The sequence below is a fragment of the Panicum virgatum genome, chromosome 1N (assembly GCF_016808335.1).
Source record: "Panicum virgatum strain AP13 chromosome 1N, P.virgatum_v5, whole genome shotgun sequence".
Taxonomy (NCBI): Eukaryota; Viridiplantae; Streptophyta; class Magnoliopsida; order Poales; family Poaceae; genus Panicum; species Panicum virgatum.
This window is the reverse complement of record NC_053145.1, coordinates 24,913,898-24,919,173: the sequence shown is the minus strand read 5'-3', so window position 1 is coordinate 24,919,173 and position 5,276 is coordinate 24,913,898. Positions and strand designations below refer to the sequence as shown.

The 5,276-nt window shown below is 45.7% G+C and overlaps 1 non-coding gene across 1 annotated transcript; it reads left to right on the top strand.

Annotated features, from left to right (window-relative positions):
- The first annotated feature begins 4,818 nt into the window (after window positions 1–4,818).
- Window positions 4,819–4,927, top strand: LOC120657814. Its single transcript, XR_005668349.1, has one exon. It is a non-coding gene; the product is annotated as a small nucleolar RNA R71 (small nucleolar RNA).
- Window positions 4,928–5,276: the final 349 nt, after the last annotated feature.

Below are 5,276 nucleotides of genomic sequence, written 5' to 3'. Positions count from 1 at the left end.
GAAAAGAAATTTGTAAGTTCCTTGGGTGATCTCTCGGATTGCTCAAATGTGATTCATTCCTTACCAAGGCCTTTTTTTATGCGCCTTTCTTTTTCCACCCTACTTCTAATGGCTTCTTTTTGGTGGATATGTAGGTATGGAGGATATGATGGCAACCTTGCTTCTCATATTTCGCTAAGTCAAAGACCGGATCCAAAGGAGAAACAAGTCATAAGCCTTGATCAAGATGTGCAAGTGTGTGGATATTTTTGGTGGATGATGGATGAGAACTCCTTTATATGAATTCTCTTTCCCTTGTAATTTTTTTGGTATGGGCTATATTTTCTTTTTCTCTCTCTCTCTCTCTTTTTTGACACACCTTGTGGGTGTGTGGCATACCTTCTTTGGGTATGCATCTTTTCTCTTTTTTTTGACATGCCTTGTTGGCATGTGGCATACCTTCTTTGGGTATGCATCTTTTATTTCTTTTTGTATAGCCCATACATTATGATGATAACTTTGGAGAGAGATAAACATGGCACATCTTGGAGTTTTATTTGTGGATGGATGGGGGATGTACTTGCTATCTTCCAGGTGTAGAAGTATAGCATGTGTGTGGACGTGTACGTGATCTTGATCATGGGCGTATGAAGTGATTCTCATAATGGGTCACAACAATTTGACAAAGCTCAATGAGAAGACAAATTACATATGTAGAAAAGGCTTTTCAAACTTGTAAGTCATATGGCTCTGGATAGGAATTGCATATCACCGAGGAACTTTATTTTATTTTTGTATTTTTGAAAAGAAATACTCCGGATATCAAGAATCACGTAGGAGAAGATGATAGCAACTCTTTTCAGCCATATCATAACCCACAACAACCTAGATTTGAATTCTGCTCTTTTGCTACCCACAAGTTTCAAGCTTAAGGTTTGAACAATTTAGCCACCAAACTCAAAACTTAGGTAGAGCACAAGGTTGTAACTAGGCATATGAAAGGAACTAACAGAGCAACTATTCATCATCTCAACAAAGAAAAACTACACCTACTTACTACACATACTGGGAAGCAAGTAAATATTTTTTGGGTTTTTATAGGTTTTGTCAATTTTTATTTGATTTTAGTTATGCAAATTTTTTTGGATTTTCAGAATTTTGCAAATTTTTGTTTGGTTTCATGCAAGGTTTTGAAAAGCGGTAAAGGTAGAGTTTGATACAAGGTACCTCTCATGGGGGTCCTCCCCTAAGCTAGCTGTTGCTGCTGGGATTGCTGCTGTTGCTGCTCCAGGTTGCAGATCCTCTCGCCTGTGTATCACTGCCAGTTTTGAGTTGACTCGATGTGCTGGCCCAGCAACTTGTCAATGTTAGTGGTGCGCATGTTCAGCTCGCCCATCTGCCGAGTCAGAGTGGCGAAGCCTCTGGACGAAGCTGTACGTCACGGGGGACCACTGGAGCTGGAACTGGTAGACCGGTGCCCTGAGGCCTGCCGTGCCCACTCGGTGGAGCTGGCACTCTGCTTGATTTTCTAGCCCTGCTTCTTGTAACCCTGTCAGGAAGACCAAAAACACTATGTCGGTGGCTCTCCTCTTGTGGAACAAGAGGGATGGTTAGCGAACGACAGTTATACAAATGATACCCCGCATTTGGCAACGGGATTTCATTTGCATAACCAAGCGAAAAGAAAATCAAGGAGTCATCCGGGCCTTTCTTGAGCGTGTGACCTTGAACCAAGTATGCCTCATCGATCATAACACGGGCCTCCTCAATGAAGGGAACGGGGTTCCCATCTAAGATTCCCATGTTTGATGCGATGCGGGTAACCAAAGAAGTGCATTCAATAGGACCCGTCATCCGAAAATTTGTGAGCCATTGCTTAACCATTGCTTGTGCGGGGGAGATTCGGATTTTGTTGACCATGGCATATAATATCATCAACTCATCGTTCCGCACTGGTCGTGGATCATCTCTTGGAAAGAGAGTGATAGCCACCCACTTGTGCATGAAACGAAGAGTCGGATATTGAATGTCATTGCACCGAGGTGCAAACTTGCCATGAACAACTTGACCCGAAATCAAACCCCAAAACTCATGTCGATCAAAACCGCGGCAAGCTTTTGCAAGGGAAGTCGGCAAGCACGCGCTAAAACCAAGGAGGTGACTGAAATTTCTCCAATTAAAATAGAGTTCAACTCCAAAAAGTCAGAAAGAAACACCATCGTCCACCTCCTGAAGAGTGCAAAGAAACTGGATGGTGAGGAGACGAGAACCATTCTCCTTAACGGGCACAAAACCATCCCATCCAACCGCATGCCAAACACGAGCGAAGTCAACGTCCATACCTGTTTTTTCGAGAAGGTCCGGATCGAAGGCTCTGGTATGACCAAAGCTTCGATTCTTGATCATGGCGTAGGCTTGACACTTGCGGTCATCTTGCAAGTTGAGGTATGGTGCATCATCTTCATCTATCTCCATGTCCTCAGCTTGCGGTTCTGCAGCTTGCTCCTCGAACTATTCTTCTTGTTTGTCTTGCTCATAATCCATTGTAGTCGGTGTTGGTGCAGGTTCGGGGGAATGATGAGAGCTCGACTTGCTCTGCGAATGGGACGAGCCCAACCTTGTCATCCTCTTGAGAGCTCCGGAAATTTTCCGCCCTGCACCTCTCATGCTTGCAACAAGAACGAACAAGAACGAACGAGAACAACTCAATTCGGGTTATGTTAGTGAAATAAAAATGAAATTCTTACCCAAAAGTTGTTCCTCCAAATATGTGATCAATCTTGCAGCAAAGAAATGAGAGAGAGAGTGTTCTTGCAATCAAACTTGAGTCAAAATCCAAAGGAAACCTGAGCAAGAATGTGTGAGAGGGAGTGAGAGAGGAGAGAGTGAGCAGGAGAGCTCATCAACCCTCTCTCGGCCTCTATTAAAAGGAATTTGGGCGAGTGCACCCGAGGAAGAGCCAGACACAACGGTCAGGTAGCCGTTGGAGAAGGTGGGGCCCAGGAGCCGTTGGTCTTGGGTCGGCCGACCTGTGGGGTCGGCCGGCCCCAGGGTGGGCCCCCTGGTGCCCCCCTTTGGCCGGATGCTTCCTCAATGGTTATGAACTTTGGAAATATGGTGCACGGCCAAAAGTTTGCTCGAAAAGATATCCAAATTATTTTTCCCAAAGGATTTTAAAACTCAGAAAATATTTTTGGTCTTTTTGTAAAAAGGGAAAAATTCTAGAAAAATTCCAGCATGCGGAAAACAATTTTGAAAATTTCAAACATGCAGTGGAGAAAAACAAATAAGGTGCAAAGAAAATATTGAAAAGGGGAGAAAGCAAATATGAGATAAATACCAATTTACCTTTGGCAAGGGCGCGTCGTTTAAAGTCCGATGTGCACGACTTTTGTCCATCATTCTTACCATTCGACGGCTCGTCCTGGAGAACTGGATGAGGCCGAACTCTCGACCTTCTGCCACACCTTCTTTTCCTTCTTCTTTCTTTTAGGTGCGGAGGGTCGTTGTTCTGGCTGGGGTTCTGGTGGACCCCAGAGTGCTTGCCCTTCACTGTCTTGTTGGATCATGAAGCGCTGCTCTTCCTTCTTCTTGAACCTGAAAAACATATCCTCCCTTCCGACACGAAAACAGATTTCTCCCTTTCCGACATCGATCCTTGCCTTGGCAGACCTTAGAAAAGGTCGCCCAAGTACGAGGTCAACTCCGTGGTCGCCCTCCATATCCATTACCACAAAGTCGGCAAGGACGAAAGAGTCTCGTACTCGTACGAAAACATGTTCGGCTATCACTTCAGGATACCGAATGGTTGAATCTGCAAACTGTACAAGCATAGTTGTTCGGGAAGGAGCAGGATATTCAAGTGCTTCATATATTACCTTGGGCATTATATTCACGCTTGCCCCCAAATCGCATAGGCATGGCTCGAAGTGTTTGATGTAGATTGAGCAGCTGATCATGGGGAACCCTGGATCCTCTTGCACCGCTGCCACCATGCCATCCCAAACGTCGTTCCTTAGGGGATAGTACCTACCTGCATGGTTATTGCGTGGTGGCCTCCGGGACGAGTTATCCCGTCTAGTAGACACCATGCTGACATTTTCAACGGGAGACTCGGGTTGTCCCGGGATCCTCCCGCTCTCAACAGCAGGTAACGAAGCAGCAATTTGTGCAATCTGGGTTTTGATCATTTTATTGAAACTTAAATAGTTTTTAAGAGTAGAAGACAAAGCTTCAAGCTTAACATTTAAACTTTCCAGGGATTTGTCATTGGCCATAAGCTTTTTATTTATATTTTCGTTGATTTTAACTTGGCCAAGAAGTTCTCTCAAGGGAGGTTGGTTTGAATTGAAATTTGAATTGAAAGAAGAGTTGTAATTATTACCTCCATGAAAAGGTGGACGTGGCTGGTTCCACCCCTGGCCTCCTTGTTGTGGACAGTACCCGTTGTTGTTGTTGTTGAGGTAGGCGCAGTCTTCACGGGTTTCGGGGCAGTCGTTCCCCAAGTGTCCTTCATTACCACAGACTTCGCACGCGAAGTGCGAACCCATGGCGTAAACGGGAGCATGGATCGGTTGTTTGCTCCCTTCCTCCATCTTCTTGATTAGGAGGTCCAGCTTCGTGGCAATCATATCCATCTCTTTGATGGTATGCAAGCATTTGGTGCGGGGTTGGAGTCGTTCATTGCTCCACCCCTGATTGGAGACCATCTTCTCGACCAATTCTTTGGATTTGGATATGGTCAGGTCAAGGAAGGCTCCTCCAGCAGCGGCATCAATATTGGCTCGAGATGTCGTTGTGAGCCCATTGTAGAAGCTTTGCAGGACAAGCCACTCGTCCATGTCATGATGAGGACAGGCCAGGATGTATTCCTGCAGCCTCTCCTAAGCTTCTGGGATGGATTCCATCCCTGTCTGCTGGAAACTTGAAATTCTCCCGCGCAGGGCATTTGTTTTGCCAAGCGGGAAGAATTTTGCGAGGAACGCCTTGGAGCATTGGGCCCAGGTGTCAATGTCCTTTTCTTTATAAAACCACTGTTTTGCCTTCCCTAGGTGGGAAAAGGGAAACAGATGAAGCTTTACAACATCAGCAGCGACACCCCGTATGACAACGGTGTCGCACAGCTCCAGAAAATTCTGCAAATGTGCATTTGCGTCCTCATTTGGCTTGCCACAGAATGGGCTAGCCGGCACCATGTTGATGAGGCCTGATTTGAGCTTGAAGTTCATGTCCCCAACATTGATGTTGGGGCCAGTGGCCATATTGTCGATGGAGGGGACGAAGAACTCGCGGAGAGT